At 42.4% G+C, this 24105-nt stretch overlaps 1 long non-coding RNA gene across 1 annotated transcript in view; it reads left to right on the forward strand.

Annotated features, from left to right (window-relative positions):
* The window catches only part of LOC142830867 (uncharacterized), a 94105-nt gene extending 70583 nt beyond the window's left edge, over nt 1–23522 (forward strand). Inside the window, exons 3-4 of the long non-coding RNA XR_012906398.1 lie at nt 6330–6419; nt 22023–23522. This is a non-coding gene — a long non-coding RNA (uncharacterized LOC142830867). The remainder of the gene's footprint in view (nt 1–6329; nt 6420–22022) is intronic.
* The last annotated feature ends 583 nt before the right edge of the window (nt 23523–24105 follow it).

The raw sequence follows: 24105 nt of genomic DNA on the forward strand, positions 1-24105 counted from the left end.
TATTTTAAGAGGGATAAGGGATCTTTTGGAAAAGGCTTTATTTTCCGAAAGATCCGCGTCTAGACTGGCGCTTTTCTCCGGCAAAGCTCCGTGCCGGAAAAAAGCGGCAGCCATTTTAATGCTAATGAAGCGGGGGAGATTTAAATCCCCGCTTCATTAGCAATTGCGATACGTCTAATTTGCATCCCTTTTACGAAAAAGGGATGCAATCTAGACATAGCCGCAGAGTAACGTTACAATGATAGGAAGGAAGATGTGCATGATGGGTTTTCTGACAATTACAAGGGGGTTGAAAACAATGGCCTTAAGCTTCTTATCATTTCTATTCTGAGCCAACTAATCTGGGCTTTGATTTTTACATGGGCGAACTGACCTTTGAAGCTTAATTTGGAAGGTGAGCAGCGTTCTGGCCCAGGGTGACAGTTGTCCTTTCAGAGCTGATGATATCTCATTGTTGAGGTCATTATAAAGTAGTCTGCTATAAGATCCACTGACTAGTTGAGCTGCAATATTAGGTGTAGCAGCCCTAGGGTACCTTTAGGTGGTCAGGATCTTATCGAGATTATGCGGAAGGGAGAAGTGGTCCCATTTGAGGAATGGACCTATAAAATGGAGATAGTCCCAGATAATGAACAGTTTTATTAATCTGACCAAATTTCTAGAATACCCAAAGAAGAAGGAGAGTTCAGTTTTTCTTCTTTTTTTCTCCCCTTGCCCAATTTACGGAGTTTTTATAATCTTGAGAGTGCAGTGGTCCATTGTCTGTTCTGTTGGTGAGAATGTCTTGTAAAATAGCTGTTTCGTGCTTTTATTCTCTCAACATTCTCTGCTTTGAAACCTTTTGGGTTAAAATGTTGTATCTATTTGACTGTTTGGGATATAGGTCATGGCATATTTTGCCCATTTCTTTTGCAAGAAACACCATTATTTTCAGATGAATGTGGATTCAGTTTGTAAGTTTATTGAAATTTGGTATTTCCCCTAATTTTATAGCTTCTCTTTCAAATTTCTGCTGTTGTCTATGCTATCCCCAACTGTGTGATCTATCTTCTGTTGGTTTATTAGTAGTCTAGTCCACTCACGCTCCAAGTTGTCCACATCTTTTGGTGCTTTGATAAAAACTCTGTAGTTTCCTCTAGGCCCCATAGTATCTGACTTCCCCCAGGTAAAAGCTTTAAGACTGTTGGCAAATGGACAATGTTATCAGTTTCTGTGATTGTACTTTAAATATTACAATGTACATCTCCAATCTCAATACTGTCTTCCTGTTCTCCAGCTTCCTTTGTAGCATTAAACTAACAGTGAAACAAGCCCCAGTTTTAAACTCTTGCTATGCTAGGGGAGTTTCCAAAGAAAACTTAATTTGACATTGCTGATAAGATTAAAAGATAGAGCTTTAATAGAATTGGCTTTCAGCAACTTTAATCTATCAACCTTTCTCCAGTCCAAATCTTTTTCAGCACTTGGAATGGTTATGGATGTTGTTTTCCCCCACTTACAGCACAAAGAGAATGACTTTCACCTACCCTTTGAAAGCTCCTTTAACAGTAACGTGTTTATAAAATGATGAAAGCACAAGTAACTGATAATTCTAAGGATCTAGGTGAAATTACTTTTGTTGTACTTGTTAGTTTAGCAAGATCATCACAAATCCTTGGCATCTTTTTCATATAGTCTACTGTGTATTGCCCTATCACATGGTAGCCATACCATCATTTTAGAATAAGATTATTCCCACAGAAGTATGTGCTTGAGTCCTATTAACTTCACTAAATATTACACTAACCTATCCAATGGGCAGTTGGAACCTTATTGATTCCTTTTACATGAATAATTTATATATCTTTATTAATGACCAAAACTAAGTAATGTGGGATGTGTTTGGCAAAAGTCAGATTTCTGAAACTATTTGATTACTCATTTTTCTATTGTTTATTTTGCCTATTTATGAAACATTAGTTTCACAAAGTTATATCTGAAATAATAATAAAAATGAAAATCAGTTGATGGTAAAGCAGATGGTTGGCATTAAGTCTTACTCCAGAGTGCTTACAGAGTAGCATTAAAAATAGGGAAGGAAATGGTGTTATTCCCCATGGAGTTCAAATTACTTTCAGATTTGTTTCAGCAGGGAATTAATAGGGTTCCTGTGATTGTTGCTATACTGCAAATCCTTCAGAGAAATGTTTAGTTTAAGTTGTTGCAGACTGTGACTCTATGAACACTTCAGTATCATTCTAGATAACATTTATACCATTCCCTTCAGGACAGCATACCTAAGTTTAATGGGGGTAACTTCCAGTCCTGAGCAACCTGAGAAAAATAAAAGAATACATTTTTTGTAAATATTTATGTTTTCAATTATGGAGTGATACTATTTACCCATTGTTGTAAATCTACTGTATATTAGCTAAACCGGTATTTTTTACATACTAGAACTATGCTTATTCCTAAATGAACATTCCAGATGATGGTCATTTTAATAATATCACAATTTCAGGCTTCCATGTCATGCTAAATTCATACTGCCTTATGACAGTGTTCAAGAATGCCTGTATGGCTTTGACTTGGCATTTGTACTCAGCATACAGATTATTGTACTCAAACAGAATTCGCACAAATAATATAGAACTGAACTTTGGTATTTTAGTTATTATTGCTCAGTAATGTAAAAGATGGAGAATTCAGCTTTGCATTTAGACATGATTCTACTTTGGGTGAATACTGCCCTGTGTTGGACTACTTTATTGAATATAACCTTTTCCTTTTCTGAAAGGCCTCTTATTCCTGTCTTGTACAGCAGTCTGTGTGCTTAAATTTTAACAGTAATCGCTAACATGTTTGTTATTTGGATGTGATTTGAATCAGTCTAAGAGTGAAAGTAGATTGTGCTTTTTGTGAGTCTGCAGAAAACCAACAGTGACAGGGGAAGGGCTGTATATACCTTCTTTTTGTATTTCGTGGCTTACAGAGAATTGCTTTGCCATTCTTCACATTCTGAAAGATCATTGAACATTGTTGGGTTATCTGAACTCCATATTAACAGATATTGACCATTTAATTTCCTTTATTTAAAAAAAAAAGTCAGCCTCTGCCTTTATTACCTTAGGTTACCATGGAAAGCCTGTTAATGAATGGTAACTATACTGCAAAAATCTTCTGTTGAACTGCATAGCACTTGCTCTGCAATAATACACTAAAACATATGATAAGTGTCAGGCTGGAAGAATTGGTACCTCCTGTCTAGGGTAACTAGAATGAAGGCCCACACGTCAGATCTATTTAAAATTAACATTTCAGTAGATTCCCTGCCACTCATAAATTAATGAGAGAAAGTATGACAGTTACTTCTTTGCATCACAATAAAATTTGTCAGGCCTAATCCGAGTAAAAGTTTGTGAACTACTCCTGTGACTTAACTTAGACACACAACTGCTTTTTACATTTTTTTCTCTACATAAATTCCACTGTTCTGTTTTGAATGTTTGTTTTCCCCAAAGCCATATTAGAGTTGGACTTTTTCACAGCAGTAAATTGATCACAAATCACCCATCATGTATTACGGATAAATTCACAAACATTGTGTGGGCAGAAAAAGCTAAAGTGATATAAAGAATCAGAAATAGCTCATAGTCATGTATCATCTTCCAACTGAGGGTAAGTAAATGGAATTAGGAATCCACCTTCCACTGAAAATCAATGGAAATTAGATGCAAATTGTTGTTTGTACCTCTGAAAATCTCCCCCAACATCTACTACAGAATAGATGAGAAATAAATTTTGGGAATTGTGGGAGGGCACATTGTTGGGCTGCCACTAGAGCAGGTACGAAGAGAGACTAAGTTACAATCTCTCATCTGGGTTCTATACTCAGCGTACTGTGTATTTCCCCAATGCATAGCTACCACTAGCAGGGGCAGCATCACCACTAAGTCTCTGCCCTAATCTGCCCTCTGTATGAGGTGGTAGCAGAGTGCCTTTATGCCTCCCACATAGCTACCTGGGATGCAGGTAGCCAGTATAGGGTTGCCAGACATTCAGTTTTTTACCAGAATGTCCAGTCAAAAAAGGACCCTGGAAGCTGCAGTTGGCACTGCCAACTGGGTCATTAGAAGACCAGTCAGTAGTGCAGTGCAGTGCAGTGCCAGGGCTAAAGCAGGCTCCCTACCTACTCTGGCTCTGAATGGCTCCTGAAAGCAGCCAGCAGGTCCCTTCAGCCTTTCTGCACAGGGAAGCTCTGCACACTGCCCCTGCCCCAGATGCCAACTCTGCAGCTCCCACTGGCCAGGAAACACACCCAAAGGGAGCGGCAGGGACAGTGCCTACAAACATGAGAGCAGCATGTGGAGCCTCCCTCACCACAAATGTACCTAGAAGCAGCTGGTGGCTACTTCCTGGGAGCTGTGGTAGGCATCACCAGAACCCCACATTGTCTCTTGCACCCCAACCTCTTGCCCCAGCCTGGAGTCCCTCCTGCACTCCAAACTGCTCATTCCTGACCTCACCCCAGAGTTCACACACACCCTGCCCCAGACCTGAGCCCCCTCCTGCAACTCAAACCCCTGTTACCCAGCTCCATCCCAGAGCCTACACCCTAGCCAGAGCCCTCATCCCCTTGCACCATCCCCTAAGCTTCCTCTTCTAATTCAAACCTCTCATCCTTATTTCTATCCCAGAGCCCACATCTCTAGCTGGAGCCTTTACTCCCTCCTGCACCTTCACCCTTGCTTCAGCCCAGAAAAAGTGAGTGAAGGTTGGGAGAGCAAGGTACAGATGGAACGGGTATGGAGTGAGTAAGGGGCAGGGGCAGACCCTGGGGAAAGGTCAGGGCAGGGGGGGGTTGATTTTGTGATATTAGAAAGTTGGCAACCCTAAAGCAGCATCCTCTCATTCCTTTGTGCTACTAAAATAGCTAGGACACAAACTGAAAGTTTAGTTAGGATCACAATAGCCCATGGAGGATATGGTAAGTATTCTTCCCACTTGAAAGTAGGGGAAATTTAAGTTCATAAAGGACTTATCCAAAACCCCATGGCAAATAAATGTGACTAGCCTCTCCTTAGTCAGACCCATGATCCAACCAATAGACAAAGGATCTTCAAAGACATTCACTCTTAACAAAACAAAACAAAAAAAAAACCCTTGTCTGGCTAATTGTAGATATACACGTAATTCAAACCACAGAGCAGTTCCCAAGAGTTCTACTTAGTACCTCTTTATCTTGTATTTTGATTGTATTCGATACCACTCTTTACTCTGAAGTCGAGAGGTTAATGATTTTTTTAACTACTAATCAAATTGCAATCAGAACTAGTTATAATCTGTTTCTGAGCAATGTTTTTTTCACATTTTGTGCTAAATAGCCAAGAGTATTAAAATTTGAAGCACAGACTAAAGAATACTTATTCTAACCTTCAGTTTATGGCTGCTATCAGAAAACACAGATGTTAGCACTAGAAAGGGGAAAATATCAGGAATACATTCTGTTTTTTCTTGTAAATTATATCATCATCCTAATAAAAATACAATAGCTTATTAAATGCATCTTGGGACTGATGATGGAAAGATGAAATGATAGTAAAATAAAATTTGGGGTGAAAATGATTAATTTAGTCTTTCCACCATCTCTTAGTAAGATTAATGAAGTGATCATTTGAAATATGCTATTGAATTTTTGGCTCACAGAAATAGTTTATATACATAACTTTATACATAATTTCCCCTTTTGGAGGAGGATGTATGTACTGGCAAAAACATGAGTACAAAGGGTTCCCCCTATATTTAAAAAAGCAACATTTCTCTCTACATCCTTAATCACCAACGTCATTTGGGCTATGTCTACACTGGCAGCTTCTTGCGCAAGAACATCTTGCACAAGGGTTCTTGTGCAAGAACTCTTGCACAAGAAAACGTCCACAGTACCATGTGCGAGATGTGCTTTTGTGCAAGAGCATCCATGGCAGTATGGATGCTGTCTTGCACAAGACAGCTCTGATGGCCATTTTAGCCATACGGCTTTCTTGCACAAGAAATCCCTGTCGAGCGTCCGCACTGCCCTCTTGTGCAAGAGCCCCTGCGCAAGAGGGCTTACACCAGTTAAAGAAGAGCATAGCTCTTGCGCAAGAAGCCCTCTCTCACCACTCCATACTGTAAATTTCCTTGTGCAAGAGCAGGCAGGCAGTGTGGACGCTCTGCAGAACTGTTGCGCAAGAACGGCCATATTTGCACAAGAAACCACGAGTGTAGACATAGCCCCTGAGTCTTAATGGCTAATTTAATTTTGAAAATGTTTCAGTAAATGGCCGAAGATTTTTTTTTTTCTCAATCAGCTGTATTTCTAACACTGAAGATATATATCCTGCAAATACTGGAACATGAAAATCTACTCTGAGAATTTCCCCATAATGTCACACAAAAATGTAAGTATTACCATGTCTAAAGCACAAACGTTCTATGTTCAGGAAGCCTGGAATTATGTGTTACATTTGGAAACCATCAATGTATATACTGTGTGGCAGGGTGTTGCCCTTCTTTGGCAGTTTAAGGGGTCAAGGAGCTGGAGGGAGGAGAGCCCAGCTGAGGACCATAAGGAGGGCCCAGCTGAGGGCAATAAGAACAGCTCCTGGGAGGAGAGAGAGAGCGACCTGCCTGCTGCTCTGGAGGAGAGAGCAGTTAAGACCTGATGTCCAGGGAAGAAGGAGGCTCTCTGGAGGAGGACAGGACTGGGGATGCTCAGGCAGGAGGAACCCAGGCTACACTGCCAGAGACCCAGTGGTGCATAGGAGACATCCACAGCTGCATAGGAGGCATCTGAGGTAGGCTGGGGGAAGCTGAGCCAGGGAAGCCCCAGGCCATAAGTCCAGGAGGCAACCGGGCATGCAGAGGTACACCTGTGGCCGGGGAATAGGGGCCTAGAGATCCTGCAGCCTGCCCGGAGGGGCTGTTGAGTGGCTGACAGGGGACCTGAGGCCAGGATGGCACGAGGGGAGCTAGGAGTCCTCGAGAGGAAGAACTGGGGGGTCCTTGGGAGTAAGGAGGACCCTGAACTAGAACAACATGGACTTCCCCCGGAAGGGGGGTATGGATGAATTATGGAGTGGTCATTGCCAGAGGGCAGTGACCTGAAGAATACGACCACACCTGAAGGGGGCGCGTCGGATCAGCCGGCTACTTCGCCCCAAGAGGTCACCCAGGAAGGAAGAGCCGGACACGAAAAGGAAAAGTGAGTGAACTCGCTTCAACTGCAATGAACTAAAAAATAGCTCATATCAAATACAGTGGTCCCCTATAGCCATTTCTAAGTTAGGGAAGAAAGATGTGTTCTGAAAAGATGTGCTGTTTAGAATATTTTAGGGGTCTTTGGGGTTTTAGAGACTTTGATAGCAGCTTTTTGTTTAACACTTCTAAGGCCTTCTCTTTACTTCAGAAAAAAAAAATCTTTCTTCCTGCTCCCTTGATCAGTAGCAAAGCCAAAACTAAAGGTAGAAAGAATCCAAGTTTGTTAATGTCATTCACAGATGCTGGCTGTTATTGCGGGAATGCAGAAAACTCAGCCTGTGTTTAACTCAGTTCAAAGGAGAAAAACTGTCAATGTAAAGAAACTTGGATGGACAAGGCTTCCTGTGCCAAAACTCTGTGAAGACAACTGGGGAGAAGGGCAGGAGTCTGAATCAGCAGGCTGCATGCCCTCAGGCATGAGCTGTAGGATGGGTTCAAACTGTTTCTCTCCTTTCCTCTGCTCCTCCCCCCTTCCCCCATTCTAATGATGGAACTAGAGCAGACTCCTTAAGGAGTCTCTATTATTTACTCCAGTGGATGCTGGCATATCTTGCAGCTGGACTTGCTTTGGGCCAAGAGCTGAAATCACTAGGTTTGGTCCAGAGCCAAACCCACCACAAGCCAGCGAAATGGCTGCAGCATGATGAACAGCCAGCAGAGCAGCAGCAGCGAGGCAGACAAATGGCCAGCAAGACATCAGCATGAGCAATGGCTGTATGCTCACAGAAGTCAGGTTGACCTAATTTTGTAGTGTGGATATGGCCAAAGTAACCATAGTAAATGATAAGAATTCTTGTGTGTGAGGATTCTGTGCTGGTGAATCCGCATAAGCATATATCCCTTTGCTACCTACCTTTAATACTCTACTAGGAGCAGGCATACTGATTTCATTGGGAATGTTGCCCTAGGGACGTGGACAAACAATTAAATCAAAATGGCCGACGGAGTGGATATAAAAGGGGAGAGGGAGTCCCTACACAGAAGAGAGATCCGTCCTGAGAGCCGTATCTAATCACCGGTGGATCTTTAGCCACAAATCAGGCATACACAATTTAGGGCCAAACCATGTATTTTTGAGTAAATAATGGAACAGATATACAGTTAACGGTAATTTTCAACAAACCAACCCTCCCTAACCCGAAGAAAGGAGATAGGACAGTTCCCTAAATACATAAGGTATATACAAAGCCTGAGGCGATCGATGCCTGCGACCTGCAACCCTCGGGCTATTTGTAAGCCTCTGGGGAGGACAAGCAGGGAGATCCCACGGTAGTGAGTCCTCTGTGAAGAGATGACCCCGATATGGATCCTTGATCTGGAAAGGAATTCCCTCTGGACACAGTCTGATCTGTCCTTCGACAACACAGTCTGCTCCAGTAGGTGAGTAATCCAATGAAGATGACAGGAAAGAGAGTCCCAGTCCCAGTGACCAGTGCAGACAGGAAAACCTTGTGGGTATTTACCACACAAGGGTAGCACCGTTCAAAAGTCCAGGCCTCTGATTACATAGATGGTATCCAAGCTTCAGGCAAACAATACAAGGAGCAACAACAACAACAATAACCACAAAAAAAAAAACCAAGGCTGGGGAAAATCCAAGGACCCAAGCCCCTGATACCTCAGGGCTCTTATTGGCCCAGAGGCAGGAAAAATATGCTAATGAACTTAGGGGTTGAGTGCAGCTTCTTAGGGGCTGTGTGCAGTGGTTTTGGTGCTGAGTGCACCTCTTTTGGTGCTGAGTGCACCAGATAGTAACGGGTGCACAGCCTGCTTGAGAGGGGTGCACAAGGTAGTGCCGTGTGCAAATCAACAGGTTAGCGGGAAAAACCTCCATCATGTAGAGAAAAGAAACTGTCTCTTTCAAAATGGAGCCCACTGAACTAAACTATAATACAGCCCCCCTTTTCTAGGGTAACAGGAATTATTGGCCGAAATCCTTCTGAGGATCTGGGCCTTCAATCCTTCCCATAGAACAATGGCTGTGCAAAACATTTCTGCTTGGCTGATCTCAACCAATACTCTATCCACATCACGGTGCCTCTGTGAGACTCAAATCTGGAATGCTTGTGTGAGATGTTTGTGCTTAGATCAATTTCACTTTTTGTTTTTAAATGACTATTGAGAACAATATACAGCCAGTCCCCGAGTTACGAATGCATCGACTTACGACTGTTCGTATTTACGACCAACCTCCTATACAGCCGGAACCTGAGTTATGAATGAAATTCGCATTCACGAACGCCGCAGCCGTACGTAAGTGAATGTAATCCGACTTAGGAACAGATCGAGTTACGACCTAGTGCAGTGATCCCCAACATGGTGCCTGCGGGCGCCATTTGTGTGCGCCCGCCAAGTGCTCGGGGCTGGCCTGGCCCCGGGCACGTGGTGCATGCATGGTGCCGGAACCGGCCCGGGTTCATGGTAAGTGCCGGCCCTAGGAGCGCCGTGAATTAGCTGCTCAAGCCGTGGGTGCGCGGCGCTTGCGGGGGGGCACCGGCCCCGGGAGTGCGGCATTTGGAGGGGGCGCTGGCCCCGGGCATGCGGCGCTTGGGGGGTGGTGCCGGCCCCGGGCGCATGGCGCTTGGGGGGGGCGCGCCGGCCCCAGGCGCCCGGCATTTGGAGGCGGCGCCCGGCCCCAGGAGCGCAGCACTTGCAGGGGAGGGCGCCGGCCCCGGGCATGTGGCATTTGGAGGGGGTGCTGGCCCTGGGCACGCCGCATTTGGAGGGGGCCCCACCCCCGAGCAAGTGGCTATGGGGGGGCCCCGCCCCCGAGCATGCAGCTATGGAGGGGGGCTGCCCCCGGGCGTGCACATGTCCCCGCCCTCTGGCGCCCGGCAGCCTCTAAATGTTGGGGACCACTAGCCTAGTGTTTGGTACGTAACTTGTTCGTAAGTCAGGCTGTGTGTTAAATATCACAAATTTGCTTATAATCAGACTGAGAAATACATGTTAAATACAATTTGTATTTCACAATTCCATCAAAACCTGTTACATTCATGTGTGTGAAAGAGAGAGGAAAAAATTGTGACTGGTAAATTTAATAGCTTTTGACTGACACCAACACAGTTGTGATAAATGAAGATTGTATTTAACACGTATTTCTCAGTCTGATTACAAGCAAATGTATGAATCTTTCCTTGTACAACACAACATATAGCACCTTTTGAACCATGGGCTATTAAAATTGGCCCAAACAAAATTTGTTCTTGTTCCTAGTGTAATTACAAAGCCAGAAATATATCAACAATCACATTGTTAATGCCAAGAGTTCTATTACAAATGCAAATATTCATGAGAAAAATAGAAAGACTAAGCACTGCTCCCAGATAGGTAATTTTCTCAACGTTAAACTTGACTTATAGTTAGAGGCAATTCTGCCCAATTCTTATGCAGATTTCAGCAACTAAAACAGTAGTGAGATAAAATAGGGAGCTGAGATGTGTCTTAGGAAGAACAAAAGCAGCTACCTTCATTAGACCCTGCATAAACCAGAAAAACCTGTATGCTGATTATAGTGTTTAAAGGTTTGGCTTTGACTATAAATGTCATGGAATTTAGAATAAAAAATAAACAAGAGAATTCTTAATAGGATGGAAGGACACAGAGAAATTGTTTCAGAGGTTAGCAACCAGAAGGACAGTCTTTATTTGGATTCAAAGATCTTGTCCTCACTATTTTTGAAGCATTTTTCCTTGACTGTATTCAACACAAGATGTATGCTGAAGTAAAAAGACAAGGAAGAACATTTTATATTTTATATTTATTGTAAGATAAACACTCCAAGATCAGCCTTTTACCCTCAAGTGGAGCTGCCCTTGGTAAGTTTGCCTTTACCTTAAAATAAAATACCTTGTTTTCATTATCTTTTTAGCTCAGGATATATCACATGCATTAACTAGATGAGGTTAAAAAAATACCTTTGTTAGCAGTGGAGACAAGTCCTGAGACTCATAAAGCACCATCATGAGTGACAGAGGATGCTCCTATTTCCTGAATAAAGATTAACTGAGCCAACTTACTATACACCCTTAAATGTTTAAAATGCAGGGAAATATGATAATGGGTCATTCCAGCTGTCACTGAAGTCAATGGGAAGGCTCTGTCTCTAAAACTGGATTGTGATGGCTGAGGTCAGAAGCCATTTATATATGGATAGGAATTTCAGCAAGAAAAATATTAATATTTTTGACAGGGACTCAAGGAAAATAATGTACTAGCTTTTTAAAATATAGTAAAGGTCCACCTCAGTGTTGTTTGGTTTTGAGCTTGGAAAAGAGGCTTTCTAGGGATTGAAGCATAAGAACAAGGCTTTTTAGAAAAGGAAATTGTGTAAAATGTCTCTTCCTGATGATAAGAAAAGTAATAGTAGGATGCTGATGTATAAAAAAACTAGAAATATTAGTCCCAGCTGTAGGTTCCAGAAGACCTTCATGGATGGAAGCATGAATTCTCCATATAGTTACCTTCTTGTTACCTTCTCTAGCAAGTAGCTAAAACCTCCACTTTTAACACAATTCCTTTTAAATGAAATAGAAAAGAGAAATGGCTTTTAAAAAAAATCTATATATGTAAATTTCCTTCTAAAAATATTTTGCCAGTTACACTGCGTCCTCATGTCATCATCAACAAAACTCTTTGCAAAAGAAAATCACACAGAAGCCACAAATTCCTTTACATTTCTAATTAAATGAAATATCTTATAATGCTGAGCTTTATAATTGTCTACTTTGTAGACTTTAAACTAGAGTGCAGAGAGCATGTTTCAGACATTCGTTGTCCAAGAAATTCCATTCCAAGCCTGGAAGCTCTTTACAGATCTCATCCTACAGCCCGTACCCAGATCAAACTCCTATTAACTTCAATGAGGGTAAGACTCTAACCTTGATTGGTCACATTCTGAATTTTGAAAGAAACTGATATTTTAAAAAAATCTTCCACAAAGTTGTGAAGGAAAATCAAATTGCTCCAAGGGTGGAAACCTCCAGGAGATGCTAACACAAGGAGATAATGTTCAAGCATTATTACTGTACCACGAGGAGTAACGGTAGTTCGAATTAGAAAGCCTAATTCGAACTACCTACTCCGTGTCGCGTGTAGCCGCGGGCACAGAGTCCGCACTAACGGGGATTTAAAAATGGCGTTACCCGGAAGTCCACGGTTTCTATGGGGTCTCCCGCCGTCCAAACCGCTTTTCCGGAAAAGCTGTCTACACTGGCCCTTTTCCGGAATACGGACTTATGCCCAAGCGGGAGCAGAATAGTGTTTCCGGAATATCGGCTGATTTTGTACAGTAGAGCATCGTTGCTATTCCGGAAATTCAAGGGCCAGTGTAGACAGCTCGCAGCTTATTCCGGAAAAGGGGGTGATTTTCCGGAATAAGTGGCCCAGTGTAGACACACCCTAAGGGTATGTCTACACTACAAAGTTAATTCGAACTAATGGACGTTAGTTCGAATTAACTTTCATAGTCGCTACACTAGCGCTCCGCTAGTTCGAACTTAATTCGAACTAGCGGAACGCTTAGTTCGAACTAGGTAAACCTCATTGTACGAGGACTAAGCCTAGTTCGAACTCACTAGTTCGAATTAAGGGCTGTGTAGCCCCTTAATTCGAACTAGTGGGAGGCTAGCCCTCCCCAGCTTTTCCTGGTGGCCACTCTGGCCAACACCAGGGAAACTCTATTGCCCCCCTCCCAGCCCCGGACTCCTTAAAGGCTGGCTATGGTGCCCGTGCCAGGAGCAAGCCTGCCAGCACCCAGTCAGCAGACCCTGCACCTGGCATGGCTCGAGCCAGCCACCCGGAGCCCCCCAGCCCTCCCCCTCTTCCCGGGACCAGGCTGTCGGCTCCCGGGAGCTTGCCCAGGACCGCAAGAGGCGGGCACCCGCCTGGTCCAGTGCAGACATCGTGGACCTCGTCCACGACCTCCGCACTAGGCACAGGAAAGCAGCCGTCTAGGGCAGGAGAGCTGCCAGCCTGGCCACCCAGGAGCAGATTTGCATGAAAATCAAGGTGGTCCACTGAGACCCCCGACCCTGAGCCCTGAGCTTAGAATGGCCATACTGGGTCAGACCAAACGTCCATCTAGCCCAGTAGCCTGTCTGCCGACAGTGGCCAACCCTAGGGACCCTGGAGGGGATGGACCAAAGATAGTGACCAAGCCATTTGTCTCGTGCCATCCCTCTCCAGCCTTCCACAAACTTCGGGCAGGGACAACACTCCTACCCCCTGGCTAATACCATTCCATGGACCCAACCTCCATGAATTGATCTCACTTCTCTTTAAACTCTGTTCTAGTTGTAGCCTTCACAGCCTCCTGCAGCAAGGAGTTCCACAGGTTGACTATTTGCTTTGTGAAGAACAACTTTTTGTTGTTAGTTGGAAGCCTGCTACCCATTCCTTTCCTTTGGTGTCCTCTAGTCCTTCTATTATGGGAACCAATGAAGAACTTTTCTTTATGCACCCTCTCCACCCCACTCATGCTTTTATAGACCTCTATCATATCCCCCCTCAGTCTCCTCTTTTCTAAGCTGAAAAGTCCCAGTCTCTTTAGTCTCTCTTCATATGGGACCTGTTCCAAACCCCTCATCGTTGTAGTTGCCCTCCCCTCTCCCACCTTCTCTCTTCCCCTCTCCCACCTCCTTTTCCCAGTCTCCCCGAGTTTTGTTCAATAAAGAGAGATTCTATTTTTGAACACAATTGTCCTTTATTTTGTACATCAGGAAGGGGGGCTAGAGAGGGGTAAGTGGAAGGAGGTGAGGGAGGAATGGGGTACGAGCCCCCGATGGGGAGGACTGGGCTGGCTCTGTGGGCTTCTGAGTGTGGAACCTCTCCTGCAGCCCCCCAATTGCCCCCTCTCCCCAGATGGCAGCCTGCGGCAAGTGCAGCCGGTCTGATGGCCAAGTGCTGTGATGTGCCCAGTGTGGGTACTCCGGGCAATCCAAGCCAGGACTGCTTTGCAAGCGGGGCACTCCTGAGAACTGTCTGTCCGGGGTGGGGGTCGGGACCCTTTAAGCACAGCCCTCGGCTAGCCTGAGACAGCATCTCCACGCTCTAAGTCCTCCTCTGATGCCCTGCTGGCACTGCTTCCGGCCATCCTTAACCCCGGTTCAGAGTCCACTCTGTGTGGACATGCTAGTTCGAATTAGCAAAATGCTAATTTGAACTAGTTTTTTAGTCTGGATGCACTAGTTCGAATTAGCTTAGTTCGAATTAGCGCTGTAGTGTAGACATACCCTAATATATTAGTAAGACAGGATTTCCCTTTACTGTTGTATATAATACACTCTGAAATATAAGGACAGTATTTTTATTTCATTTGATTTGTTTTATAATTACATGATAAAAATGAGAAAGTAAACCATTTTCGGTACTAGTGCTGTGACACTTGTGTATTTTTATGTCTGATTTTGTAAGCAAGTGGTTTTTAAGTAGGTGAAACTTGGAGTACACAAAACAAATCAGACCCCAATATGTATAGGGTAGGTTGAAATTGAAAGGTTCTGAACAACTGTGCTAACTAAATTAATTGTCTAGCAAAAAATACATTTCAAATTAGTATTTTGTGATAACAATTAGTGTAAAATAGTAATCAAGGGACATTATAAATAATTTCACAGTTTTCAGGTTGACATGAAATGTTTGCTCTCTCTGCAAATTCCTAGTGAGTAGATTATCAGAGGTACTTGGCCTGTAGAACTGAATTTATTTTCATCTGGAACTAGAGCTTAGCATTTATGAAAAGTAGGCCCTAAATTTTTTTATACAATCATAGAATACTAGAACTGGTAGGGACCTTGAAAGATCATCAAGTCTAGGCCCCTGCTCGCATGGCAGGACCAAGCATCATCTAGATCATCCCTGATAGACGTCTATCCAATCTACTCTTAAATATCTCCAGTGAGATACTCATTTTTTTAGGAATACAGGATCTGTCGAAAAAGGGTTTATTTTCAACAGATCTGCATCTAGACTGCCATGGTGTGTGTGGGTTTTGTTTTTTTTGAAAAAGCTCCATTTTAGAAAAAAAAAATCCCTGCTTCGTTAGCAATTTCTACGTTCCTAATCTATATCTCTCTGTCGACAAAGAGGTGTAGTCTAGACGTATCCTGATTGTTCCTTCCTAAGCGGAGTACTTTGTATTTGTCCTCATTAAACTTCATCCTATATATCTCAGACCATTTCTCTAGTTTGTCCAGATCATTTTGAATTAGGACCCTATCTTTCAAAATGCTTGTAACCCCTCCCAGCATGGTATCACCTGCAAACTTAATAAGCATACTCTCTATGCCAATATCTAAATTGTTGATGAAGATATTGAACAGAACCAGTCCCAAAACAGACCCCCACTTGTTATACCCTTCCATCATGACTGTGAACTGTTAATAACTACTCTCTGAGAACTACCTTATAGTAGCCAAGGGTTATAGTTTTGCTCAATTCCAGGTCTTAAATCTGTAATTGCATCTAAAATTAACTGTAGCCCTTTGTAAAAATGGTGAAAGATCTAATGAAATCCAGTATTGGGTGTGGAAGCCAAGGCATTTCTTCTCTGCCATTTTGCAGTTTTGTTAGCCTAACTCCTGCTAACTCTGAGACCTAACAATGCAGAGTACTATGCTGTTTTTGCCTCTCGTCTCTCTTGTGCTTGAGATAAGGATAGAATGCTGACTCTAGTGAAGACCTTGAGATAAGGTGACATCTGAAGGGAATTGTTAGGAAAAGGGGAATAATTGTTATTGTTATTACATATAAACAGATAGTATATATGTTGGCTTCTAATTGTTTTGTATTTGACGATCTGCCTAACAGCAGCTTCTTCCCTTGTAATATTAGTCGAATAAACTGTCTCTGACTACTTGTTGCTCACAAACTCAGAGTGAAGTCCTTTTTTCTTCCACATGGGTGATAGAGAGAATTGGCGTTCTGGCTTGTGTGTTTAAAATGCTGAGATTGTGATGATACATCTCTCGGATCATTTGACCACTCTTAATTCTATGCGACAGCTTTCATATCATAACTAAAATGAGTTCTAGGTGGCAGATATGGCATTAATTACCTCCAGACCAGATATAGATAACGATATGGGAAGTAAAATATATAATAGGGCATGTGTCCATTGCTTTACATGAAGTAACTTGCATGTAGAGAGAGGGGGGTTTTGTTAATTAATTATTATTATTATTAGGAAACAATGGATCAAATCCTGGCTCTGAAGACTTCATTGTAGCCAGGATATCACCTTCCTGCACAAAAATGTTGCTACTTATATGTTTTTATTTTCTTTCTGAGTATATATTGATTAACGTTAAAGCAATGGCTCTGAAAGATGAATCATTTATCTAGGCCATCTCATTCAGAATTAAGTTTATTAATAAAGATATTGAACCACGTTTTGGTTAGGTGAATGCTTGTGGGTCCAGTTACCTTCTTTCCTGAAGGGATTTTTTTAAAGGGGGTAACTGAAGTTAGGGGATATCTGCCTTGGACAATTTTCTTATGTGAATCTTCTTGCTTTCTCCATTGCTGATGTTGCTCAAGAAAGAGAAGGCACCGGAGAGAATTCAAGAAGCAGAGAAAGAGTATAATATGTAGTACAAAGGAGAGAGCTGTTCAGTAATTCTCTTCCAATAAGAAAGTTTGGAAAATTACATGTACTAATCAACACTTAGGGAGAAACATTGTCTTACTAAAATGAAAACACAGTAGTGCACAAACTGAAAGAAAGAGCATGTGTGCCAATAATCAGCATATTATGTAACAAATCCATGCTCCCATGTGCGCACACTACTACTGGCAAAGAAGAATAACCTTCTTCCAGAATAACCATCAAACCATTAGAAACCAACCAAATTTGGAATCTCCTTTACACAGGTGATTCCAATACTTCAACATTTTGCTTTTTAATCATGAAATGGAATAAAAAAATTAAAATTCCAAAATCTTAACTTTGGAAATCTCAGTTTCATTTCATTTTAAAACTTGCAAACATTTAGCATCCCAGAGAGCCTAAGGCAGGTTCCTCAACTGCTTTGGCTCTGTGTACCTCCTGAAAGCAGCTGGTAGATCCCCATGGCATCTAGGCTGGGGGGGGGAGAAAGGATCTCCATGTGCTGTCCTTGACCCAAGTGCAAATGCTGCTGCTCCCATTATCCAGGAAGCACAGTCAATGTGAGTTATGTGGCCACTGCCTGTGGGCAGGAGCAGTGCAATCAGGGATGTACCAGCCACTTCCAGAAGCCACCCGGAGCCATGGCAAACAGGGATCCTGCTTTTTAGTTTGGCTACACTGCCAAGAGGCAGCCTCCTGTGGTAAGTGCTATCTGGACAGAGCCTGCACCCCTCACCTTTATACCCCAAGTCCCAGCCCTTGGCTTCCTCCCAGAGCCAGCACCCCACTCCCTCTCCCACAACCTGAACTCTCTGGCACACTAAGCTCCTGCCTCAGTCCTGAGCCCCCTCCTGGAGCCAGCACCCGCCAGCCCTTCATGCCTCCCAAATCTTTTCCATTACCTTACCCTCCTGCCCAGTCCTAAGTACTCTCCTGCATCAAAACTCCCTCCCAGAGCCCACACCCACTCCTGCATCCCAACATTTGCCCCAGGCTCAGTCTGGAGCCCTGTTCCACACTTCAAAACCCTTGTTCACCAGCCCAGAGCCTGCACCTCAACACCTTGCCTCATCCAAGTGAATGAAGGCGGGCGTGGGGAGCAAAGGGAAAGAATGAGCAGGGGCATGCACTTGGGAAGGGGAAGATTGTTTGGATTTGTTTGATTAGACAGTTGACAACCTTACTCAGTTATCATGCTGCCATAGTCACTGTTTCAAGTACTGTTCCACTCAAACTATTAGCATTGTTGAAATGAAAAATCCAATCCAAACATTTCACCTAATCTTGTGTATCCAAGGCAAGGCAAGTAATATTTATTTGTTAATTAAATAAGATAGCATAAGATACAAGAAGTCACTATTAGAATTAATAACACAAAGTGTTACTTTTTCTGTTTCTCCATGTGATGTGCAAAAAAATCCTAGTTGATGTTCTCTTTAATTTAAATTTACCCAGGCATAATGTAAATGGCCCCCGCACTTCTCCTTTGAAAATAATTTGTGGAAAAAGTAGTAATGCCATTTTTTCAACTGCAGAAATGTGAATTGTTTCGGCATGCAGCATTTGAAGCCGGTATGCAAATGTCATATAAGTACTTGTCTGTATCTGAATAAGTTTGCTTTTCTACTTTGTGTTTGGGTTGCCACACTCTGAAAAGTTAGCATAGTATTTAAGATAATGAATCAATGGCTTTTTTTTCTGTCTCTCAGAACAGAGCACACACACACTCAATAGTAAATCAGTACTGTTGCAGACTATGGTTTTGATTACAGGATTTGCTTGCATTTGCCTACAGGATTCAAAGTTGGTTGCACTGGAATGCTAAACAGCAGCTCATACTCATTCAGTTAAAATGTAATATATATATATACTACTAGATTTACCCAATATTGCTAGATCTTTAATGCAATTAATGTTTGTTTTTCTTCATTTAAATCATTGCTCTGGGGTGGGTGGCAGATAAGGGATTCAGTATGCAGGCTGACCCAAAGAGAGAGGACAACCCCAGCCCTGTCTCACAGCAGCAGCTTGGGGTCAGGTAGGAAGGACCTGGTGGTGATGAATTGGTTTGAAACAGTAATTCATCAGAACCAGCAGTCTGGTGTCATGTATATTACGTCAGATCTATCGTTCTGTAAAGGTCTGTACTCAGTTTGGGCTGTCGTTCACCATTATTGACTGACCAGTACACTGACGGTATCCCCCGGTAAGGATTTGGACTCGGCTTAGGTCATAGTCCGCCTTTGTTGGCTAACCTATACCGACGGTATTCTGCTCACAGCACCACTCACATATGCCCTCATGCCCTGAGCGGGTAGGGATCTTCTGCTCCTCTCATGCTGAGGCAGGTAGGGGGGTTTGGGCCCACCCCCACTCTGAGCCCCAACCCAGGGCCCTAAGGATGGGGGTCACTGCCCCCATCCGGTTGGTGGGGAAAGTCTCCCACAGCTCACCAACTAATGGGCCTATCCACGACCGTGCCCTGGGTCGCTTCCTACTGCCTCTGCTGGCCAGGCCTCTCCCGAGCTTCCTCCACCTCGGCAGCCATCGGCCTCCCTTTCTCCCCCAGTCTCTCTGCCGCTCTCTCTTGCAATGGGGAGGGTGGCTTTTAAATTGCCTGCTGCACCTGCGCCCTGGAGGGTGGTACCACCCCCGCCGGCATCAGCCCTGCCTCCTCCATCACGGTGTGATCATACTGGGGTACCCAAGCGGCCGCGGAGCATGAGCCGCAAAACCGCGGGCCGTGGCTTTTCTCCCCAACAGGCCGGGACGGCGCCTCGGAGGTGCAGGCTATGCTCAGGGTCCCGTCACATGCTCAATAAAAAAAAGTTGCTAACTTGTCCACCATCCACTATAATAAAGTACAGAGTGTAAATAACTTTACCATTTTTCCCTTGGAAAATGCAGTTATTAAAGCTGACTATATAAATATTTAGATTTAGACATCTTTCATTGGAGTCTAAAAGTTCTGGCTTCCCTGTATTCTGGAATGAAAGTGCAGCCCAACTCAAATCCATTCCATAAGTGGCCCACACAGTTTTACTTTAAAAATAATCTGTGGGAAAAGTAATAATGCAGTTTTTCTACTGCAAAAATGTACATTGCGTCTGCATTGAATATTTTTGTCCTTTTGTAAAATCCTCCGCAGAACAGAGCAGCAACATTGCATCATCAATATTTTTGCTAAGGATTCCTTTTAATCACACTTAATTACTTTCTTATGATCTTTGTTGTTAGACTAAAGTCAGGGAAAATCTAGAGTTCAGGTATTGTATATGGTATTTCTCCTTTCATTCTTCTTACTTGAGGGATATACATCTTGTCCTTACGAAAAGACTATGAATGGGAGATAAGTAATTGCATGACCACTGTCGTCTTCATTGGGATTCTCTGACACTTTCCATTACTGTTGATGAGAGAGAGGGGCTTTTGAGCTCTTTCATTTAGGCCTGTCTCTCTCACCAATAGAGGCCGGTCCAATAAAAGATATTATCTCCCCCTTCTGTCTCTCTAGTATTCTAAGACCAGTCTTTCCATGTCCCTTATTTTGACACCTCTTTCTGATCAAAGACTGATACATTGAGCAATAGGATCCCTTAAAACACATAATACAGTCATTTCTGTTTCCCATGTATGCCTGCACAATTCTTAAGATTTGTCTATGTTCATTTTCTAATCCTATTTTTAGTATTTTTTGCCATAACAAAAATATAACAATTTTACAGTGTTGTGTCAAGAATAGTAAATGATGATATTCAACACTACCATATTAATCCTTTTTACACTTACCTGAAGATCCACCTGCTTAATTGTTCATCACATCTCAATTATTGGTTATATCCCAATTTGATTATGTATTAATCTGATTGAGGTTTTACAAAAGTGGAAGAAAAGACTGGAGCATTCATTTAAACTTTTCTAATATGCAATAGTAACATCAAAAGCAACAAAATTCAAAGTAAGGGAAAGTAACAGCAATTACAGGCTGTGTTATAATAGTTTCCTTGGGTAGTACATGTTGAATGCTCACTGTGAAATCACTATGAAATTGCAGCTATTATTATTCAATATGGTGTGCACAAATTCTCTAATACAATCTCTTCCGGTAATTTATTTTGGAGGACAAGCAGGTGTTCAACAATGTTAAAATGCAATTTCAGTGGAAATCTGTTTCCTATTCCAAGCCATTCTTGCAATCTCATTGGCTGACTTGTGGGCTAGTTTTTCTTTTTAATAAGGTGAACCTGACTACCATACAAAAAAGCAATTTACCTAAAGTTATATTAAGGCATATGAGGCCCAAATAGCTTTTAGCTCACACTGAAAATGGATTGCCAATCAGATGTTCTCTGTTTAAATTAAGGTAAAATATACCTTTAGCATGCTTGGACAGACTGTGTGCAGGGAAATGTTCTTGTCAGGCAATCTTACGTATCTTTTAAATGTGTTATGTTTGAAACTAAGTCAAATTAAGGAAATCTGTATCTCTTATCTAGCACTGCAATGAAAATAAGAGTCCCTTCCCCTCCAAGTGCATTAGTAGCACAAGTTAAGTTCCTAGTTTCTGCCATGATGTCACATAGATTGCATTTGAATTGCAATCGGTGTACTTTAATGTCTGAAAGATTGTACCAAGAAAAAAATCTACTAAACATATTTCTCTTCTGATCTTAAGAAGCAGGTGTTTGCTTCAATTCCATTAATTGTTTGAATTTAAATACAAAATACACTTTGAGCCTGATTCTCCAATCTGCTATGCCAGTTTTATTCCAGTTTAATTCCATTTAAAAAAAGTTACACTTAGGTAAAAATGGAGTAATATAATGGAGAAAATCAGACCTTCATCTCTAGAGGCTCAAACAAACAAGTACATTAAATTAAAGCAAAAGAGTAGCACACCCAGGAGATAACAAAACCCCTCCCATCATAAAATTAATTTCACAAACCAGTAGTCTGGAAAAATTATACTCAAACCATCATAGCCATACCTTCAGTTCTTCCCCAAAGACACATTTCATGTAACGGAGGTCAACCAGCCAGGATTATTTGGAATAAGAGGGCAGTGGAAATAAATTCAAGAGCCAAGCAGGTCTGGTGACAAATATTTTGTCAACAGTTTACTCTCTTCTGCACACAGGGGGTGCCAACTTGATGACCTATACTAGATGGAACTGCCCCTTCGCCGGACTTCTATTGAAAGGCAGCTGTCAATGTAGTAAGATGACCATGGGCAATGGGATTGGGCAACCTGCATCATACGACTCTGATTGCCCCATGTGGCATTGCAAACTCTTCCTAAAGCATCCTCTGACCAGCTGCACAGTGGGATAGCTACCACAATGCTTTACATTTGCCAGACAAATTGGAGGACTGAGTCAAAAGAACTCTGATGAAGTTCAAAAGGACAAGTACAGAGTCTTGCATTTAGGATGGAAGAATCTCATGAACTGATACAAGTTGGGGACAGACTGACTAAGCAGCAGTTGTGTAAAAAAGGACCCAGGGATTACATACAGAAGATGCTGGATATGAGTTAATTCTGTGCCCTTGTTGCCAAGAAGGCCAATGGTATATTGAGATGCTTTAGTAGGAGCATTACCAGCAAATCAAGGAAAGTAACTCCTTTCATTTTGCCCTGCTGATTGAACAACACCTGTGGAATTCTAAAGATGCAGATGGTGTTTGGAGGAAGCATTCAAGTGTAAGGGGCTCATGGCATCTTTGACGTGACAGCTGGGTAGATCATTTGATACAGAAGAGAATCTGAGGAGGAACAGAAGTTCTCCATGAGGCAGTACAACTCTGTACTCAAGCAAGTGACTAAATGTAAGATTCTTCCCCCATTTTGTGAAAACAGTGACACTCAGGGATAAAGGGTTTTTTTCAGAAACAAAATGGAACCTTGGATCTGCAAACATATTACAGAACTTTTCAATGATATGACAGTAGCAGTGATAATATGTATTGTTGTATAGTTACAAAAAAAAAACAGGCACACGTTTCTCATTTATTTCCATGTAAAGTAGAACACTTATCTTATACTTGGTTCTATTTTATATTCTCTCGTATACACAGAGAGTACGTCTACATGCTCGGCTATTTCAGAATACCAGAGGTATCCCAAAATAGCTACCCTGTGTCTTTACAAGCCACCCATTATTTTGAAATATTTTTCTAAATAATGTGCACACTATTTCGGCATCCCTGTAACCCTTGTTCCATGAGAGTTAAGGGATGTCTTGAAATAATGTGTTACTTCAAAATTTGGTGCTGTGTAGACATGCCAAATTTCAAAATAAGCTATTCTGAAATAGAATCAAAATAAGATACGCAATTTGCACTATGCAAATTGCATATCTTTTTTCAAGTTTAGGGTGCTGTGTAGAGCATCCAGAGTGAATCGGAGATGCTTTGCAAAATTTTTGTCTCATAAACTGAAGAATGTGTGAAAGTAACAGTTTAAAAGTATTTTCATTTTTAAAAGCATTTAAGAGGAAAACTCAAAATATTTGGACTCTCTGCTTATTATTTCAAAATAATGGGCGTTATTTCAAAATAATTCCCTAGTGTAGACCAAGGTCTAGGCATGTCTACACATGTCCCTTATTTCAAAATAAGAAGGCAAGTATCCACACTACCAAGCCTATTGTTTCAAAATAAAGGGGTTATTATTTCAAAATAATAACTCCTGTTTGGGTACGTCTAGACTACATGCCTCTGGCAACAGAGGCATGTAGATTAGACTACCAGGCATAGGAAAATGAAGCGGTGATTTAAATAATCGCCACTTCATTTAAATTTACATGGCTGCCGTGCTGAGCCGATCAGCTGTTTGTCGGCTCAGCGCGGTAGTCTGGACGCATGGGGGTTGACATCAAAGGCATTTGTTGACTTCCCAGGTATGGCTCCTGGGATGAGGCATACCTGGGAGGTTGACAAATGCCTTTGACGTCGACCCCTGCGCGTCCAGACTACCGCGCTGAGCCGACAAACAGCTGATCGGCTCAGCGCGGCGGCCATGTAACTTTAAATGAAGTGGCGATTATTTAAATCGCCGCTTCATTTTCCTATGCCTGGTAGTCTAATCTATATGCCTCTGTCGCCAGAGGCATGTAGTCTAGACGTACCCTTTGTGAAGAGGAATAGCACTATTTCAAAATTGTTATTTCGGGAGTTATTATTTCAAAATAACTTAAATATGCCCCCTGAAATTCTACTAA

This window comes from Pelodiscus sinensis, chromosome 10, assembly GCF_049634645.1.
Source record: "Pelodiscus sinensis isolate JC-2024 chromosome 10, ASM4963464v1, whole genome shotgun sequence".
Classification (NCBI taxonomy): Eukaryota; Metazoa; Chordata; order Testudines; family Trionychidae; genus Pelodiscus; species Pelodiscus sinensis.